Here is a 21,773-nt window from a genome sequence, read left to right as displayed (position 1 = left end):
CTGTTACTTCTGGCAGGATGCAGCCACCATGTTTGACACAGCTCTAGTGTCCCTACAGAGATTCAAGGATGTGACAAACCCACCACATCCTACCTAATGAAGGTCAACTCTTCCCTGCTCCACCAGAGGGATTCATACCCAAAAAAATGGCACTTCTGGAGGTGGAAAACAAGAACAATTTAGATGAGATCCACCAACCCAGGGTAGGAGGTTTCACACCATCAAACTTTCCAGTATTTTCCTGGAGAAAATATGAGCATAGTCATGCGCACATTATCAGCATATTCATCTGCACATCAGGCTTATCTCAAGAGGCCATGATAGTTAAGAACATCTCCTTCTCATTCACTAGCTCTTCTTGTAACCCCTCCACAGTGACTGCTGCAATTACTGTTCCCACATGAATCATTACGTGCTGCCTACACTTCAGCCTCACTCCCCAAAAATATCTGTGTTGACTGCAAAAACACATGCTACCACAGACCTTTCTTACAGATCAAACTACAAGCAAGCTGCAGGACTTTGCTGCATGTTTGTTTTGTGAACCTCACCTGCAGTAACTTCATCTCCCAGAGCACATGCACAGCTCAGCCCTGGGGGACAGGGTGAGTCTGATATTCCCTCCTGTGGGGAGGCCCCTTGCTATGGATGGCTGCTGTGTGGAAGTGCATTGCTGAGGCACAGATCAGCCTGTGAATGTTTCTCCTTGGATGCAGAGCTCCCTTTGAACTGTCTCCTAATTGCAGTGACCTTGTGCACACATGTTCATGGTTGGAGCTGTGGGTGGGAGGCGCATCTGGTGCCAGCTCTGTGCAAACCTTGCACAGCTTCATTCTTGAGACCACTGAAATCAACATGGGCCTTTCCACAGGCTTCTCAAGCTTCATGCCAGACTCACATTCCTTCATGTTAAAGGACATCAGAACTGCACTGAGGATTTTCAGGCAAGTGTTGGGTCGCCACCCCACTGCAGCAAGGCCAGGACAGTGACCTGCTCAGCCAGCTTTTTCCACAAGCCCTCAAGGCAGACCTTATTTGCTGCACTCACTGTGCTCATTTTCTTCTCCCCAACACAGAGAAAAATTACACACAAACTGGCCATGAGAGTCTTATAGAAATATGGAGAAATTTACATTCACCCAAATTCATGAACACAAAAATGTCCCTCTCTTCAGCACACAGCTGTCCACCTCAGCTTTACCCTGGGACATCAACAAGCAGGAGCCCCAGCCCATCAAGATTGAACCAGTTTCTCATTCTGCTCTTCAGGAAGTGAAATGTTAGACCCTTCCTTGCTTTGCCCTGGGGTACACTCATAACTCACCATTTGGCCTCCAGAAAGGAAACCCTACTGATCCTTACTCATGCTCAGTAGCACTTTAGTCACTGAGCTGTCTCACAGAGCCCAGAAGAAATTCCTACATAGTAAATAACATGTGCCATTAATTATGTCAGTCCTTGGCCCACATCAGAGCAGCTGTTAGGGCACCAACAACCCTTAAATGCCTTGTCCAGCCAGACCTGGGACTTGCACCCCCAAAGCCAGTGCCCAAGAGACCAGAAGCCTGGGATAAGCTCAGGCTCAGCCATGCTGCAGGTTTGACCATGCCCAGCCCTGTCCTTGCTGGACCTGACTTGCTGCATGGATTTAGCTTGGTCCCAGCTCTGCCCTCTGCATCTACCAGCGACATCTGTCACTGTCACCAAGCTGGTTGGGCACCATGGGACTTTGCCAAGGTCAGTGAGAGAATTGTCCTACCTGTGCAGGGGTCACCCTCAGCTCCTGGTTCATCCTTTCTCATGGCTCAGCCTTTGCTCTCTGCTCCCTGACAGTGCCATGCACCCCTTGGCACCTGTTATTTACCATTTCCCTTTGCTGGTCACCCTCTCTGGCTTGACAGATCCTGGAGCATGATTAGGATAGGCATCACATGGTAGCCAGGGGCTGGCATTAAAGGGGAATTTTGGAGGAAGGAGAAATATCAGAACACCTTTTCAGAGGGATTCAACACATTGGTTTTGACCCATGGAAAATCTGAAGAAGTAGCAGCTAACCTGTATCAAAGCAGCTTTGGGAAACTGGGTCATTGGTTTTCCTGGTGATTAATTCCAGGGTAAGATACTGATCTGGTTCAGACAGAGTTCAAAACATCCCTGCTTATACAATCAGATGCATGAACAGGAAAGGCACCTTTACAAGCAATCATCTCTCTTCAAATAGAAATAATGCATCACAGAAACACACTATTTCCTGCTCACAAAAACGGCTGATGGATAAATTCAATTATTCACACACAGCAAGGTTCTCAGCTATCCAGACTTTCCTAGCTAGCCTGAGGTAAAAACAAAACCTTAAAATAAGTTTTTTATTCCCACAGAAACAATTTATTTTTTGAAAACAAAATTTCAAAAGCTTCTGCCATTTGTATTAAATGCAATGCAGCAGGAAGCATCCTTACAGCCCCACAGCAAAACTAGAACTGCACCAGAGCGTTTTCCTCAGGATATGCAGCAATCCTTGTGAGCACTCTGGCCTCACCTTACTCTCTGCCTGTTGGGAGCACAGGCTGGAGGCACTGGAAGAAAACTGGAGTCCAGTTTGGTGCTGTTTTATTTTTGGTCTTGGAGAGTCACTCCTCCTCTTTGCTTATCATCCTTTCAAACAAAACAAATAAACAAACCTTTTTCTCTCTTTCCTGTTCCTAGGTAGAGACAGAAATCAAGAGAGCAGATTTCCACTAACAACAGACACCAAGAACAGCTGCACTGTATGAACTTTAGAAGTTATTGCAGGTTCTGCAAAGTGGCACAGTGATGTGCAAAACTAATACAGCCAAAAATGAAGTATAGGATCAACAGAGAAATTACACAGGCAAGTTTCAAATCCGGGCTTTTTTCCAAAATAGTAACAAATCTATAGGCATCTTCATAAGTGACATCCTACACTATATGCTACCAGCAAACCAAGACAGAATTTTTTGAGATTGTTTTCTTTTGAGAGAGATGCCATTTTACATACAGCTGTCTAGTTTCTAAATCATCTACCTGCATTGTTTGATTCCACCCACAACCCACCCCTAAGCAGTGTTGTCTTTAAATAACCAACCAAAAGCTCTTGCAGTATCACTGCCTATATATTCTGGAATTTTTTTTTTTTTTTTTTTTTTGCAGGGAGGACTAGGGGTTTGGCAGGGAGAGATTGTGTTTGGGGTTTTTACTCCCCTGAAGTTAAAAAGGGGCTTTGCCCTTCAGCCTTTGGTGGTTATTCAGGTACAGATGCCTACAAAAGTCGCACATATTCTGAGAACATGTGCAGGGACAGTATGAGATAATAAAGAGCAAAAGTGGGCTGCAATGTGTGTCCTGGGAGTCCCACAGGTAGTCCAGGTTTCCAGGAGGGAAACCTGGAGGAAGAAGAGAGATCCTGTATGTTCTCTCCCTAAGGACAACTTTAGGGCTCTAACATTGTCTACATTGCTCTGTTTCAATACTGCGTGCTTGCTCAAAAACCCAAAATTCAGTTTCCTCAAAAGACATTCAGTTCTGCAGGTACTTGTACATAACAGTGAGCAAATACAATTTTAATATAATAAAGAAAATACATAAAACAATGCTCAGCAACGAGCACAAACCTTATGGGAACACAGGTCATTTGGAACTGAATCCAGAAGTTTAAATCATTAGGTTTCTGGATGTGGCAAAATTAGCCTGGCCCCATCATGAGAGCTAACCTTCCCACAAGAGTCACAAAACAGGAAAGGCTGGGACTAAGAACAACAATAATGGCAAGAAAATAAACTTTATCTGAAACTAATCAGTTACTAATGATTTGAGGAAGATTATGTCAACTCCCCATGTCTGGGCTCTTTATCAGAAAGGGCAAAGCACTGCACCGTCAAATAACAGATGTGACTTGCACATTGATCTGCATTTAAGGTGCATGTTCTTCAATTACTCGTGTTCCTCAGAGGGACAATGGGAAAGGATTCCCAGCACCACAGGAATATCTACAGAAGGCTCAGTTTATAAAAAGTCAGGGTAGTCCACTTTCCACAGGATCAAGTTCTTTGATGTGACCTTTCTTAATGAAGATGTAAAAGGTCCACTCCTCTACAGTCACCTGAAAGGAGGCTGTAGCAAGTTGGGGGTGGGTTTCTTCTCCCAGGTAAGAACAGACAGGATGAGAGAAAACAGCCTCAACTTGCACCAGGAGAGGTTAAATTTGGGTACAAGGAAAACTTTCTCCACCAAAAGGGTGTCAAGCACTAGACCAGGCTGCCAGGGAAGTGGTTGAATCACCATTCCTGGAGGTATTTTAAAAGCCATGAGGATGTGGCACTTAGGGACTTGGCAGTGCTGTGTTAACAGTTGGAGTCACTGATCTTAGAGGCCTTTTCCAACCTAAAGGATTCTATGGTCTACTCAGAGTATTTGATTATATTCAGATATATAGAAACAATTGTCTGTACTGCAAGAAAAATATAGAATATTCCACAATATTTTTGTATTGCTTCCTACAGAATTCCAATTTGCTGGCTGGATCTCAAGATCCTAGAATTTGCCTCTTGCTTCTCCTTGCTCAGGTACTACCATTCCTCCTGATGCCAGCCTGACAATGTTTCCAGTGTTTTTCATAAGCATTTTCTCAGACAACACTGCTCAGATCCATTTGTGCTGCAAGGCTACAGGCAGCTCCAGTTCAGAGAAAGCTTTCTGGAGGCATGAAAGCTGTGCTGAAAGACACAGCAGCAGAAAGCTGTGATGATTGCTCCTCTGTGGAAAAAAATGCAAATGCCTCATGTCCATGCACATAGATTTGTTGGAAGCAGTTTGCTTCCAAATTTGTGATACAATCAGTTCAGTGTTAATTACACACCAATTATGAATTGATGCCCAGATCCTTCTAAGAGCTGAATTTCTGCAGCTGGAGAGGCCAACAGACCCTCTGTTACTGGGATTTTGATGAGAAGTGTCCTGAAGTTTTACAAAAACATGGACACACGAGGAATGCCTCTCTGAACTGTCTGCAGGCATTCTCCTTGCATGAAATGAGGCATAAAGGTTTTCACCAGACACACACTTACCAAGAATTACAGCAGGTTTTGATCTATCCCCTTCAGCACCCTCAGGCCTCATCCACAGCAGCTGAGACACTCCAGCTAAAGTCTCAGTGAAACCATTGCCATTGATGACATTTCCTCTGACCAGGGAGGTCAGGGATATGTTTTGGCCAAGAACCTTAATGACCCAACAGCACTAAGACAAACCTTTTCCAGCTATTTGTCTGCATTCCTTAGGCATGAGGACATGAAGAAGGGGAAGCACTGAACTATGTAAAGCTGTGAAGGAAAGAGAGGCATTCCACACTACAAAGCTGTTCCAGTTAGCATCTCATTTATATTCTGGGATATAAACATAACTTCTCTCCCATATGTGATGAAGATTCCCATACATAATTTTTCAAGACCAATGCTGCATAAATCTACTTATATCCCAGTTGCCCCACAACCTCTGAGAATTTTTAGTGGGTGATATCTTTGACCTCTTTTTAGTATACTACCAATAAATGAATCAAAGCTAACATGTTATTTCTCTGCTTCCTGTCCACTTCTTATATCTGCCTTTTTTACATCAAAAAGGGATCTTTGATACTGCTTACAGACACGGTTCATGCGTGTAGGAAGACTGAAAAATCTGGCTTCAATCACCAACTGGTGGTTGTAGACTACACTGGAATATGAATAAAGGTAATAAAGGACAGTCAATGGAAAAAAAAATCTGAGGAGAACTAAGACTTGTTAACAAACAGCATAGCATGAACTATAAAGGTATGTATAGAGAAAAATTAGAAGATGAAGTAGGAGGGTACTGTGCCACCCAGATTCTTGCCAAAGCCAATAGGAGCAAGAGATGTGTTTAAATAGACAAGCCTGTCTGCAAGTTAAAATTCCCAAAAGAAACTAAGAGTTCATTTCTCTCTCTTATTCATGCATACTTTAGAAACTTCTGGAGACTGCTCTGCAAACTGGAACAATAAAACAAAATGTCAAGACAATAAATGGGGCATTGAATCTCTCCCTTCTGCTGGAGGAAGGCCTTTTCTGACTCGAGGGCATACCTTCTTTTCACTTCCCAACAGCAAAGCGCTGCAGAGTAAGCACTGTCTTCAGGATGACCTCAAAGAATGAGGCAGCACAGCAGTGCTTATCTGGTCTATTACCTTCAAAAATTTCTAGCTGAAATCCACCTTGCCACAGGTATATCTCACTATTCGTTTGTCATCTGTTCTATGATGTCATAACAGGTATGTTGTTAGAGACACTGATAAACAGCAGGGATTCATTTTATTTTTCTGTAACTCTGAGGAAATCAATTCCAGTTCCATTTCTGTTCCCAAACTCCAAGAAGCTCCATGCACACTGCAATATATCAGCAGTGAAACACTGAATGCTTTGTTCTCATTTGCAGCATAAGCACTTAACACTATAGGTAGAACCTAGCTTCCCTTTTCTTTGACCAGGAGAAATTCACTGTTACTATTTCTCTACACATTTCACTTTGCTTGGAATTTTAATTTCTGGAAATAATGGGTTTTATGCAAAAGTGGTAAAGCAAGTGCCTTGTTAAACTATGGTGAAGCATCAGAGGCAGCTTTGTGGCCAGAAGACTCAAAGCCCCAGCTCCATCTTTGGCATATTGGGCAATTCAAGTCATGCAAGTAATTTTATTTTCCTACACTTTGATTTCTTAACCTACAAAATGGAGATATTGCCTAAAATTATTCAAGGACATTACAATATCCACAGTGTCATTCCTTGCTTTTATTTCATGTTTGAATGAAACAAAAAAAATTGATGTTGCACAACGAGCCAGTTGTGCTGATATGTCCGTTCTCCCATAGAAAGCAGTTGCAGGGTTTGTTTCTGTTTCGAGTCTTTAGCCCACTCTGGCTCCTCAGGAAGTTCTCCTAGCATCAAATGAATTCCAGAAAGTGTTCAGCACAAGCAAAACAGCATATTTTAATCATGTTTCATTGAAGCAAAACTTTTTAATTAGCCCTAGTAATGGCTTCCTCCAACTTTGCAAAGCACTTTGGAGAAATGCACTGAAAGTGTTGTATCAGAGCTAGGTATTATTACCAACACAAATATGAGCTAAAGACTTCAAAATACATATAGGCAACATCTTTCTGCCTTCATTGACTTAACCATTGCTTCAAGTCCTAGGCTATTCCTCAAGGAAGAGTTTCAAGTCATTAAACAATTAGTAACCTTGCAACACCTTTGAAAAATAAATAGTGAAAATTGGGTACTCACACAAATTGCTTAATCTGGAATACAGCTGTTTCTGGAGCAAAACATAACACTCATTTAACAGTGCAAAGCCACAGAAGCATAGAGGGCACAAAGGACAAAATATTGTTGTATCCATTTAGAGCTAGAGGGGAAGTTTGTGGAGGCAGAAGTACAGTAAAGCAAAATAAAATAAAAGTACTTAAATAGCACCCTATTCTTGATGCCAAACTGGTCAGAAATAGCTCACATTTCCAAATTTGGTAATCTTCCAAGGAGGAGTCAAAAGCAACAAATCTTTGTAGGGGTTGGTAAGGGTAGAAGGAAGGGTTTTCCTGGTTTGATTTAGTGGCTAACTTAATCTGTTCTGTTTGTGATTGTTTAACAGTGTTGGTAGGCTGGTCTTGTGTTATCTTTGGATGACACTTTAATGTTGCAGGGCAATCATTATTACATTTTGGTGAGCTCAGGGTGCCTTAAACAACTGCTTAGATCCAAGAGATGCAATAACTCCTCAGGCAGAGAGGCACAAGTGTTCAGCCCAGCACCTGATCCAGATCTCATTTGAAAACCATGGTGTCCAAGAGGATTGTGCCCTCAGCTCCTTGCTGGACCATTGGCACACATCTTCTCTGGTCAGGGGACAGATACAATGAGCTGAATCACAGAACCAAGCAGGCTCTGTGGAGGTCTCCTGCCCACAGACTGAGCCTTTCCCAGTCTGTCTAGCCCAGGAGAAACTGTTTAGTCAGAATGTCTTAGAGGACTTTAGAGACAAAAACCAGTCTCATATCACACACTTTGCTTTGCCAAAGCCACAGTCCTATTCAAAGGCAGATTCCACTCTGCTTCCAAGGCTGCTGGAAAATGTCATTCTGCTCCTCCAAGCAAGGGTAACACACTATCATACTGGGATATTTTCATCCTTTTACAATAGGTGGAGTAGGAAATACCCTGAGAAGCAGGGTACAGGCTACTTTCCTTCACTGGTCTTTCAAACAACATTGCAGAGAAGACTGACATTCAATTTAAGAGTAAGGAAGGGCACTGTGGGTGGGCATGGCAAATTCCAGCCAGGAGCACAATCCTCACTGTGCAGCAAGCCCCCAGGAGCAGCTTTCTAAACAAATGGAGCGGAAATCCAGTGTATTAAAGGCATTGATTTCCTTACAACTACAGTCCCATGTGGCAAAACTGGGCATCACTCAGCCTTACAGGAGGATACAGAATCTGATCTTGTTAAGTATCAGCTAGGGAAAAACAGATACTTGCCCCTGCTTTCAATTCGCTTGCTGTTGCACTAAGCACAGTAGAGAAAACAATCAATAGATCAGGTTTCCAAATGGGAAACAAAACCACTGGAAAGGCCTAAACCCACTTTCACCTTGTTGGGAGTTTTTATCATTACTCATGATCCTCTTCTAAGAAACACAGTATCATGCTGTTTGCATGCACTCAAATACTTGAGTTACCTCAGCAAAATGCAAATGTGTTAATGCAGTTCGAGGTTTAGACTCCCATTGCCCTTACTGTGAACAACACCCTTTGCAAAATACAAAAAACAGACACATTTTCATGATTCCTTTTTCTGGCTTTAAAAAAAAAAAAAAAAAGAAACCCACAAGGGGATTCATTCCCAAATATGCAATTGGCATTTGGCCCACTGTAAAGACATGCCCAAACTGCCTGAGGATGGAGCAGCTGTGGGGCCAGGGGTAGGTCACAAACTGACTAAACCAAGGAGACTCTGCAGGAGGGACTCCCTCAGGACAGAGGAGAGCTCTGAGGAAAACAAGCAGCCAGTATACTAAATCACCTCCATTCACTCTCATACAAGTTGAAAGCACTTTATGTCCCTTTAATGTTTCTTCTTCCTCCATCTGAGTCAGAAATTGCCAGCCAGACTGGTCTTCTGATGAAACTATCTCCCACCATCAGTTTACAAGGAAAGAAGAGTTTCCAGAGTAGCAACAAATCTAATATGATACTGAAAGACACTTTTGGTAAATAAAATAAAGCACTGTCATCCAAGATCAGCTAACCCAGCTTGTGATCCAAGCTCTGGAAATGTCTATGTGAATGTAGAAAAAGACCAGAAAAAATACTGAGGGAGGAAAAGAGAGCAGTTCACTTCTCCAGCCTGCATCCCCTCCACAAGAGAGGGTACAGGAGAAAAACTATGGCTGTGGTACCAAACATCTGTAAAAAGATACAGCAAAACAAAAGCACAGCTAAGGATGCAAACAAATCTCCTGTTACCTGCTTATTCTTCCCCCTTTTGTACTTTATATATGTAACTGAAAAATATTTGACCAAATGCAATCCATTTGCACAAAAGTGAAATTTGAAAAATTTGCAAGGTTTGCTTCAGGGGACTCAAGTCAATTCAAACAGGCAGAGTTCCTACAGGATCCAGAGGACTGAGAAAGAAATAAGGTTATTTGAAAAGTTTTTGCAAAGAAAGAGATATCCAAAACCTAATTTAACCTGAAAACTTTAGAGCTCAGTAAATGTGCAAGAGAGACCTATACACCATTTCCTATTAGGAAGCTGCCAAACAGATTTGTTACACATTTAATAAAGCAGTAAAATAAGGTATTTATGTAGCATGTTTAAGTGTAAGCATATTGGTAGCATTTTGTTTAAATGAAAGTGTAACTTGATAGATGCTACAGTTCCTGGACAATGGGAAATATGAGGAGAAAAAGAAAAGTCAGAAATCCTGCTGTATCACAGAAAAACAGCATGTTGCACAGGGCTGCTTTAACAGGCCTATAAAACCTGGGTGCTTTGAGCCTCTGACAAGAGTGCCTGGCTGGCAGATGGTGAGTCCTCACGTGCCTCAGAGGGTCCAGCTACTCGGAGGGAGAAGTCTTGAACACCCTTTGCTGGGTCACACATCATTGCTATTCCTTCCTTCAGGGCTTCACCCCATACTTGGCAAGGGAGCAGGGCTGCAGCTCCTTCCAACATCAACACCTTCTCCTTGCTCACCAGAGGTGCCGGCGCAGAACAAACACGAGTTTCAGCCTTCCCAGCTTCACAGCGCCCCAAGCCATGTTCTCTGCTCAGGCTCACTGAAACTCTACAGGAAAACTGCAACCACCCTTCAGAGGGCAATTTCAGCCCATCACAACCTTCCCAGGTTCCAAAAGAAATGCAGCAAACTCCAAAGGTATGGGTCATGAAAAACAGCTAAATACAAACATCTGGTTGCTTTTGCTTCTCTCATGTGCAGATCTCAGAAATAGGAGATATCAGTTATTATTGTTAAATTGTGCCTTACTATTGAACACACAGGGAAACTGAGGTTCCAGGTAATGGAATGACTTAGAGGACTTCTGAATGAGTAAGCAAAAAAGCAGCAACTGGACAAGAGATTTGATGAGTAGTAACTCTTCACCCAGATTTATTTATTTATTTCCACAGACATTGTACTTAGTTGTTATGAAAAATAAATTATTCTCTTTTGGAAAAAGATCAACATGTTCTTCCTCATGGGTGATTATTCCCAGAGTGGTTAAAAACCAAAGGAAGAAAAGTACAGAAATACCAACGTTACAGAGCAAACCTGTGTTCTTCCAAGTGTGGGAATAGAAGAAAAGCAGGTATTTTTGGGCCAAATTGTTTTAAGAAAGAGGTATTTTTGTTACAACACATAGAAGTATCTTTAATACAAGGAAAACACTGAAACAATATGTTGCTGCCTTTTGCTTACGCATTCCTAATGTGAAGGCCCAAGTTCCCCCTAAGAGGAGCATGTGGATGTTTTATTGTTAAACAATTAGGCTAAAGCCACACTAAGGATTTTTGTACTTGGTTCAAACTGACTTTAATGGAAAATGAGCCTCTAATTATCATAAGTGACTTAGAAAATCTCAGCAGGGTTGTATAAAAAGGTAGAGCATTAACCTAGTCAAGGCTTTACAGACAGCTGAGGACTTACTAATAAAGATCAGAAACTGAAGGTAGAAGGGGTCTTTATATCTCCATTCCCTGGTCAAAATGAAGTTCAGCAATAAATGAAACATCTGCTGTGATAACTTGTGTGTCAAAGCAAATCTCTGTTTTCATCCCTTTAAAAGGGCTAATTAATCCACACACAGAAAGCCCTGTTTGAAATATTTGTGAAAAGAAATGGGTAAATTAATATATTTTGAATAGCCATGATAAATATACTCTACATAAGATGTAAACCTGAGCTGCACACTGATGTATTAGAAAATATCTTTGCCTCATGGCACAGGTTTATTATGAGGGGGAGGATGGGGATAGCAGACACAAAATAACTGCCTCCTTGTAACCAGATATAATGGTTATGACTAAGACTCAAAAATCAGACATAAGTAGAGAAAGAAGAACTCATCCTTTCCAAGAAAAAGAAAATGCATTAACATCATATCCCTAAATATGGTCCATTATAAATATTTGAGATTACACAGAGAAGAAATGGTATTAAAAGCCTAAATTTTCCTGATAGTCTTACCCCCTGATCATACCCCTCTTGAAGAAAAGTAACTCCACTTAGAGTCCCATTTTAGAGTTTATCTGTTCCCAAAATTATCTTCTCTATCTTCTCATGTGCACTGATGTTTCCCCCATCTACCAAAGTCAGATGCAGTCCTTTATTCATTTGTTCCCATTTTGTTCAGAGCTTTTAAAATTACAAATGAAAGATGCTACTCCGTTGCTATAGCTCATCATCTTTCTGCTACTATCTGAATTTAGCTCCTGCTTTTTATTGATCTTTGCCCTACTCCCAAAAAACCACCAATCTTAGTTTGATTCAGAGGCCCTCATCATTCGGGTTTTTTAAATCCACATGATAAAGCCTAGAGATGAAATTAACCTTTTTCCATTAGACCCAGTATAGGAATACTCCATTCAGTCTGTAGAAGTTATGGAGGTAAGTATTCATTGTGCATTGAAAACAAAAACTTAGATATATATATAATTATAAAATCTCATTTATATCAGTGAATCCTGGATCAAAACATCTCTCACTGACTATCCAATATTTAGGGTTATCCCAAGTCTCCACAAAAAAAACTTAAGGTGTACTTGCCCCTAACTCTTTGCCTAACTAGGAGATGAAAGTTAATTTAAAAAAAGGTAGAATCAGAAACAATTTGAAAAGTTGCAGCCAGAAGTACAGTGCCAGGTGAGGAAGAGGTGAGCAGACGCTGCTGGGATAACTCATGTGGCCCAAAGCAGCTGCTCTGTGTGGTCTCCACCCCAGCTGACCTTCCCACTACATGTTTGTCTGGGCTGGACAGGCAGATGTGCTTGCCAGCCTGCCCTGCTGCAAAGCACATGGGAAAAGGAAAAGGAAGTTTTTAGTCCAAGACAAAGCACTTGGCTATGCAGGGCTGGATTCCTGCTGTTTTAGCTATTATCCATAGGCTCATAAATATACATCACATATTTGAATTTATCACATGAGCATGCCATTCACCTTAATTATCCTGCTTCCAGAGCACACCTCCAAGGCCAGTGGCTCAGCTGCACTTCTACGGAGCAAAACATTCTACTGTCTCTCCAGATTTAAGAATAGGTCAGATTCTTTCCTCTATCACATCAGTCTACCCACAGTAGTTCTGGATCAACACTAGTATGCCAAAAATCAGATTCATCTCACGCTCTCTGTACATAATAATGGTCTCTACTACAAAAAATGATAATGGATTGAATGTGAACCATTAACCTTCAAAAGAGAAGCAAGAAACTTCTCCCATCTTTTTCACAGACTGTGCTTTTAAGCTAGGTATTCTCTCCTGTCATTTTTCAGTTGCCAGAAATGTCACAATAGACAATGATCTACACAACTGAAAAGATAAGACACACAGGTCCCCTCAGCCAGAGATCCCACAGTGTTCCCCCCTCCAGATGCAATCTCTTGGAGGTGAATAGGCAGACAGTGTACTTGTCCCAGCTTTACCTTCCACTGTTATTCTCTCTGGAGCATGTGCCTGTCACTGCAAACTCCATGGCTGTCTCACTGCTTTGTCAGGGAGCCTTAGCTGAACTTTCACCAACTTCTCTGCTGGTTTCTCCAGCTCACAGTAACTGTCTCACAGGGAGACAACTCAATGGCAAACACTGCCAGAATTAAAGCTGAAATCACCATTAAATCTTATGTGATACTCTTTAACAGCACAAAGCAGCGTGATACCTCTCTTGGCATTCCACTAAATACAAATGTCAATATCAGAACAGACTAACAAAGGAATATGTCACCAGCAGCACAAGTAGCTGCTATCATGAATTGTCTGTGACAGACAAGAAGCCTCAATGTTCACAAGTGGATGAAGAATTTGTCACCATTTATCCCCTCTCTAGGGCTTAACAAATCCCAAGCCACAGTGGAAGTGGCATCAACAAAATGTAGGTCTCACATCAATCTACAGCTTGGAAGCAGCAGCACAAGCAGAGATTATGGCACACAGAGTTCATTACAGCCCAGCTGCTGGGCTTGGAGTGCTTTCAGAGGGAAAGGGCTAAAAGGAGAAAGAAGAAAAGCAGAACAATAAGGAAGAGAAAAGATAACATTTCCCTGGGAGCTAACAGACAACCTTCCCCAAAGTACAAGGATTCAGATGAAGCCTTACTTACAGGTAAAATGGCAAGAATCTGGGAGCCCTTGCCTCTCCTGAATTTATTTTTTCTAGAGAGTTACCTGTGTTATCCAAGTTATGCAGCCACAGGAAAAGCAGAGCAGGCAAAACAAGATTTTCCCCAGCTCACCTTGGCACTAGATGAGAAGAAGGCAGCTCTGCCACCTGGCAACATCCCCCTTTGCTTGCCAGGCCCGAGGACACTTTCTCTGGAGAGAAAGAGCAGCTCCTCTGCCAGCTGCTCTGCAGCTACAGCAGCAAGGACAGTGCTGCTTCAGAGGCTGATAACCACTGGGCCAATCTCTGCAAACACCTCTGCACCAATCCTTAGCACCGGGAAGGGAAGAGCTGAAGCACAGCACCTGTGGAAGCAGGGAGGGAGGCTTGCAGGATACCCTGAGGCTGAGTAATGACAAAGCCAGGCAATCAGGATTGTGCCATTAAAACTTGCAAGTACCCCCAGTGTCCCAAGGGTTTCAAACAGGTGACAAGAAGGAGGCAGCATGAACTCCCTGTGCTTGTCCTTGTTTTTCCCTTTAGTACAATTAAATGATTCCAGACATTTACCCATTTCCACAGGAGAAATGGTGATGGATATATCCATAAAACAACAACAGAAATATGCACACTAACCTAAAGCTCTGTGAATTGTATTGATGAGAACTGAATGCTATGTTATGGTTTTGGAGATTGTTAAGTAAGTAATCTTTACAAACAGACTTCAGGGAGGTGCAGATGATTTTATGGCTCTTCCTTATGATCTCTTTTTTTTCCTTTCCTATTCTGATCTCAACTTTCTTTCAAGCCAGTAATTTCTTATACAGTTTGAGTGGCACAGGTGATGTTCTGCTCAAAGATTAAGTTAACAATATAGCAGGCAGTAAAAACACAAGCTATGGTATGGAACTGCAGCCTGATTTGCAACTTCACAGTGGAAATAATCAGAGCTTGCTGATTATTTGGTAAGGTTTTGCACTTTCCTCATTTGCCATATCTTCAAAACAATATTCCTGGCTCATAAAGCTCATTTGAACACTGGATAACAGGATTTTGTAGGCCTGGAGCCAGGATTAAGATATGAGGCAAACTGGAAACTTCAGCCATTACAATCCTAGTAGCCCAAATGAGAAGCACTTTCACACACAGTGAGCCAATCAATATGTCCCATTTCTTTGTGCCCACATAGAAAGAAACATGACTTTAGGCCCTTCCCCATGACTTCAAGCGATAGGAGTTTTCATCAGGACAAAGGATCAAAATCATTAGAACTCCTCATTAATTTCACCCCATATTGCAAAAACTATTTGTACTCCCTCAAGTTGAAAGGAAAAAAATGTCAAGAGACAGATTCATCTCCTAACTTGAAGGACTTCCCAGAACAATGAGCAGAGTCAGTGTCTGAAACATCTGCTCCTTGCTGAAGAAGGGTTGCAAGATCTTCCAGGCCAGCCCTCCCAAAATTTTTGGTCTCTGCCCTAGTACTTGGAACAGCAGGCTGAGCAGAGTGCTCTGTTCAGTGCTAGTCAGTTAGCATCTGTCCCCTGTGATTGTGACTGGGTGTCCCATGAAGACTACTAATCTTTTTCCTAAGGGGAAAAATGAAAACGAGTAATTCAGTGTGACAACCTCATCAAAATGATAAAATGAATTATGGCTTTAAAACTTTATGCAGTGACTGTTTTTAATAACGTGGGAGTTAGAGAATAATGTTAAAAGTTTCAACTCAAAGACCTGGTTTCCTGTGCTGGCACCAGTCCTAACACTAAATGTTAACACATTAAGCATTCTTACATCTTCATTTTAAAGAGCAATTAGGAGACAGATACACTCACACTGGAATAACATCCCGTTCCTGACTGTGTGAACACACACAGGGTGCACTTCCAAGAGAAACCCACTGTGCTCTCCCTGAGTCCTTCAGGACTTCTCCACTTGCACAAGTTCATTGAATTCTCAACTGCACCGCAGCAGCTGACAGCTCTGCAGCCCACAGACACAGCTCCACCAAACATGTCTTCAAGAAAGGGGTGAAGGTGGCATTGAAAGTGAACACCTACTCCTGTCCTGTGTTCCTCAATCTCCCAAGCACATCTCCAAGGTCAGAAGCTCACAGCAGAATGTAGCAAAGCACTGACTGTAGGAATTAGACCATTCATTTCCCCAAACAGTTTTAACTACCTGAGAATACACTCTGAGTTACATTGCTCTAAACATGCTCACTGTGGATTAAGCTAAGGCAAGCCAGACTCGGCTGGCTGAGAACACAAAGCTCCAGACCTCAGCTGATGAGCTGAATCTTACTGTAACTCACTGCAGTCACCTCTAGCCCAGAATGGTCTCCAGTACTCTGCAACTAAACTATCATAACTGCAAACTCTGATTATCAGCAACAGCCCCAATAGGAACACACAATCCCCACACAAGAGGGCGGGTTGGCCAAGAAGTGTTAATGTAGCAGCTATCCCTCTCCCTACAGTTTGTAGTAGTGTTGACTTCAGAAAGTTCAACTGCTAATGGAGAACATATCTTTTAGGCTCAGTCCTCAGTGAATAAAAAGTTTCAAGTAAAATCTGAGAGCTGCTCAAAGCCTACAAGAATTAAAAGAGGATTTAAATCTGAAACTCCATAAGCAAGCATCCCCATTGCTCAAATCAGTCTTAAAATCTTCTGCACAATGCAACAACAAGGACCAGGAAAAAGGCAGCTACAGAGAGAGGGGAATCTCCACCATGGCCCCTCTCTAGCAGGGCAGAGCTCTAGAGCAGCAAAGGAGACCACGATTTATGGAATCTGGACAGGAATTATGGAATCTACACAGGACCTCATAAGCAGGCAGGACTTCTCCTCCATGACACTTAAACTGACACAGCTCACCAGCATGAGGCATTTCTACATGAAAAAAAACCCAACAAACAGGAGAAGATTTTGCAGTTGAATAAGGGATAAAAATGATGAGTACTAACTCTCAGATGATGGATGTACACCCAAAAAACATCCAAAACTCTTCCCAAAAGGGGGAATTTCAGGTCTTGTAGGGTGTGACTCTCCAAAGCTTGGCAAAGCCACTTATAACCTCACCAAAGTTCAATTTGACTAAAAATGTTTACAAGCACGAAAACTAGGCCAAATTGAGAATGTAAATATTTGGATTCAGTTCCCCAAACTTGTCTCTGTCTGCACTGCCAACTAAATCCCAACTGCAGACCAAAAAATCTGAAAAGCAACAGTTGCACACACTTTACAGCACACAGACAAAACTAACACACATGGCACTCAGCAACAGGAAAAAAAAAAAAAAGAAAAAGAAGGAAAACCCCCCAATTCATAATCTAAACTAAACTTATTCTAAACAAGACATCAATGAAGTCTGGACCAAAAATCAACTCTGCTATCATTTCATACATTTTGAAAGTCTGATCAGTCCAGATGTTGGTCCTCTGCCCTGCACGAGCCTGGGTAACATTAAACATAGCTAGATTACTCAAGAGCTCATAGACAACATGATGTTTGTAGCACACAGCAGTAACTTTGACCTAAACTACATTCTTTTAAGCCATCCAAAGCAAGGACTTCCATTTCTCAGGCAGACAAACTGAGGAAAGACTTCTCTGGAATCACAGTAATTTATTTGGCAACCTCGGTCCCATATTCAGAAGTGATTTAGGAGCCCAGATCACCTGGAGTTCTCAAGATCTTCCCTAATTTTACCCCTGCTCTTTTAGGTATAGATAAGAATGGCAACCATGGATTCATGCAAGGGACTTTTGATCTCCTACAAACACAGATCCCTAGGGATACACCATATTCCCAGCTGCCAGTTCCCAGCCCCTCTTCAAGTGTCAAATGCCTTTCAGTCCTACATCTCCACTGCACATACTCACTGGAGGAAATCAGAGGGGTGAGGGTGTCATTAAGACCAGCATTTTTGTTGTTGTTGTTGTATGATATGAATTTGAGCATCCTTACTTCCACTACAGTAGACTAACAAAAAACCCCATCCTTTCCCTCTTCAGTTAAGCAGGAAAAGCATGAATCTGGTTATTTTGCTTTACTCAGCTGTGGGAAACTTGGGTTTACTTTCCAGTTAAAAGGAGGCTCTTCAGTGTACTTCACAGTGACCTCTTCACAAGGGGCTTGTATCATTTCTTTAAATGCCCTTACACTAAAAATAGTCCTGCTTCCTAAACATGAGTGTTTGGCAGTTCCAGGCATTCTGAGATCCTGCATACCACTTTAATTTTTTTTAAACTGGCAACATTTATTTAACCAGCAATTTAAAAAAGGAGGCCCAGCCGCCCCAGTGATTCTTCCCAGAGGGTCTTAGATGTTTATGAAACACAATGAAAACAATAAAGTGGACAAAATCATGCTATTCCATCAAGTCCTTGGCAAGACTTCCCAACCAAGAATAAATTGGCATGGTATGTTACAGTCAACAGATTACACAACGGTTTACAGGGTCACCAATAATAAGGGGTCACACACTCCTTAAAGAGATACACTGTACAAGAAGGCACTTGCTTAAAGGGAAAGAGCAATGCTTGATCCTGAGCTTCTTGGAGCACATCCTGGCAGCCACAGCACAGACTTGCTGCAGGGGTAGGAGAGGACAGAAGGCACCTCTCCCCCAAGCCAGGAAGGGCAGTGACTATGCCACCCAAGCTGGCTGGGGGAGTTCAGCACCCTGAAGGGAGCGGCAGAAAGCCAGGCCAGGCAGGGCTCTCTTATTTCTGCACACAAGAGGAGAACACATGCTACATCCTTCCAGGATCAGGACAGTCTCCATGCCCCAGGGAAGCCCAGCACCGTCATCCCTGTCAACCTTTCCAAAAGCCCCTTTCCTCACTCCATACTCTTGAGGAAACTGGTTTCACCCCAGAAGCAAGACTTCAGTTCCATGTCAGTCTTGTCACCCTTAACAGTGCAGACAGTAGTTAATTTTAAAACGTGCTTGACTATGCTCCTGGGTAACTTGATAAAGACATCATCATTGCTATAAATGTGTTGCAGTTTTATTTTAAATAACTGATCTTAAAGAAAGAGGGAAATGAATGGTCAAACCCATAAATCTTACTCTTTCATGTCAACTTGGGACAGATTTCCACTATGTCACCTGCATAACCTGATCGCCACAATGAAAGTTAAATTTTGGTGTTCCTAAAACCTAAATTATTTTCTCAAACCTCACCTCAAATGCATCATACTCCTACCTTTGCCCCGTTTACTTACCCTTCCACTATATGGAAATTTTCATCCACCAACTATAAATTAATCATGTATTAAAAAAACATTCTTAAGTCTTAAAGGCAAATCAGCCTCACTTCAATTCATCCTATCATCAAAAACCGGACTACAACTAGCAGTTTCATCCTCCATCTTCCAAGGATTTTGATCAGTCCAATTTTATTGGATTATTTAACATATGCCTGAAGTGAAGTCTGACTGGCCAGCATAAAAATGAAAGGAATCCTATTCCCCAAGTCAGCAGAAGGTGTAGAAAACACTACTACTGACATACTCCATGCAGTAATACTATGCACCCAGCTTCATTCAGCTTGACTACTAAATTCGAAGTACATTTGAGTGATAAAACTGGAGTAACACAAGAAGGCTCTCTCATATGCAACCGCTATTCTTTGATTGCAGTGACCTTAGTAACGCAAACTTTTGGTATCAAGCCAAGAGCAGGACATTTGATTTTCCCACCAAGCGAACTGCGGCACAACTCCCTTAGCTCTTCAGCCAAATCTGTCCTGGGATCCTAAAGTCTTCCGCTGGAGTCCAGGTGGCTCCTCTACGCTTTTCAGCACGCACGCAAACATCGCAGCCAGCCGGCCGGACGATGCGAGCGGGCAATGGAAGGGAAGCGCCGCCGCTCTCGTCTCCCCGGCTCAGAGCCCCACGCTGGGCGCGCTGGCCCCCCGGCCGGATCCGAGTTACCCCGTTCCGCCCGAAGCGGTCCTGCGGGCTCTGTCCCTCCGCGGGCTCTGCCCTCGCCACCCCTGCCAAAAGCAGCGTCCCGCGAGGCACGGCGGTGGCACCGGCGCGGGAGCCCCGAGTCCCCGCTCCGCCCGTGCGCAGGGACCCCCGCCCGTGTGCGCTCCCCCGGGGCAGGGCAGGGAAGGGCAGGGTCCCGCAGGGATCGCGGGGCCGGCCCGCACCCGCACGGCCTCCGGCGGCTCCGCTGGCCCGGGGGCTCCGCGCTCCGGGTGCCGCAGCTCCCGGCGAGCCCCCGCCGCCGCCGCGCATCCCCGGTGCTCCCGGCGCGCAGGGACGGCCACCCGGAGCACGAGCAATCGTTTCTCCCCCTGGTCCCGCTCCCCTGCCCGGGTCCCCGCAGGCGACCACCGCCCGGCAGCGCGCCGCCCCGGCCCTTACCGAGGTGCGCAGGGATGCGCTCCCTCCGCCGGCCGCCTGCAGCCCCCGTCCCGCAGCCCGGGCGGTTGTAGCTTTTTTGCAGAAGCTGGGAAGAGGGAAAGAAAGGGGGGAGGGAGGGAGGGGGGTGGGAAGGGACTGAGATCGAGGGAGAGAAAAGTATGCAAAGGCAGGAAGTGGAGACGGCCACGACCAGTGCGGGAGATTAATGGGAACCAGTCACCCGGCAGCCAACAAAGAAACCTGCTCCCCCAGCGCAGCGCAGCCCGGCCCGGGCTGCCGAGCCACCGCTCCCGCCGGCCCCGCGGAGGGGTGGGCACCGCCTCCCCCAGCCCCAAAGCCGGGTCCCGGACAGGGGGAGGGAGGGGAGCAGCCGGGCAGGGCCGGCTGGTCCGCGGGGAGATGCGATGGGCACAGGAGGAGGAGAGCACCGAGCCCCCCCGACTGACAGCCTTGCCCCTCGCTCTAGCCCGGAGGGGCGATAGCGCTCGGTTTTATTTCAAACCCCCCGAGCTCTGCGCTCCTCTCGGGCAGCGGCGCTTGCGGGGCAGAGCGGAAGGAAGGCGGAGTGCGGGGGGCGCGCTTCCTGCGCCGGGCGCGGGGCTGATGGCTCCCAGCCGGGAGCTGCGGGCCGGGGAGCTCTCGGAGCGCCTTCCGAGCACGCACAGCACCTGTGGAGGCCCGGGGAGGAGCGCCGTGACTCTGAACTATTCGTGCTGGGTGCCCGGGTTCCGATGCAGCCCCCGGAGCAGCTCCTGGCAGCAATGTGGAACGCTCAGCTCCCGGGGCACCGCAGCCCGAGGTGTCCCGCTCGCTGGCCAGGGCTCCCCAGGACACCGCGTACCTGGGGGGAGAAAAGCCCCTGCATGGCATTGTCTGTGCGGGCCACCTCCCTGGCACACGTGCCCACGGCTTCTGATGGTTTGGCAGATGGGAAACCAACCCAAAACTGTTGATATAAAATAATACAGAAGAGGCAGGATGCTAGCTATTAGCAGGACCTTGAATATTGCAAAATACAGAGACTACTCCTAGATCTTCAAGCGTTATGTAGGCATTGATAAGACAAGTGACTTCACAACAGATTAACCAAATGATACTAGGTACAGAAGAAAAATAAAAAGCAGCATGTATTCTGCAATTTGAAAGACAAATTCCAGCACTACACATTTCTGGAACTTTTAAGCACTTTCTGACTTTCTTTCCTTTGACTTAAATGGAAGCAAAATAGCATCAGGCAAATGCTTATGAGCTTTCCTACTCAAGGATGCTTCCCTGAGCCCAGAACCAAGTGCTCAAGATAAACTATTCCTGGCTTTTGCCACCTCACAGCAAAATGAAATACATTGTCTTCAGATATTCTGATCCATCAACCCACACAACAGGGAATCTGGTGGAAATGCCCAGCATTTCACAAACCTCCATTATATTTCAAAAGAATGAATGTACAGGAAATAAGGGTAACTCTCATCTGGATTCTGATGTGAATGTG

The 21,773-nt window shown here is 44.2% G+C and overlaps 1 protein-coding gene across 2 annotated transcripts in view; it reads right to left on the bottom strand.

Moving 5' to 3' along the window:
• The window catches only part of DENND2B (DENN domain containing 2B), a 152,738-nt gene extending 132,414 nt beyond the window's left edge, over positions 1-20,324 (bottom strand). Inside the window, exon 1 of one of the 2 annotated variants that reach the window (XM_058806350.1) lies at positions 20,285-20,324. The gene's annotated coding sequence lies outside the window, so the exon portion shown is untranslated. The remainder of the gene's footprint in view (positions 1-20,284) is intronic. The other variant, XM_058806351.1, reaches the window with a different exon arrangement.
• Between the last annotated feature and the right edge of the window lie 1,449 nt (positions 20,325-21,773).

This window comes from Ammospiza caudacuta, chromosome 6 (genome assembly GCF_027887145.1).
Source record: "Ammospiza caudacuta isolate bAmmCau1 chromosome 6, bAmmCau1.pri, whole genome shotgun sequence".
Lineage (NCBI taxonomy): Eukaryota > Metazoa > Chordata > Aves > Passeriformes > Passerellidae > Ammospiza > Ammospiza caudacuta.
This window is presented reverse-complemented; position numbering and strand designations above follow the sequence as displayed.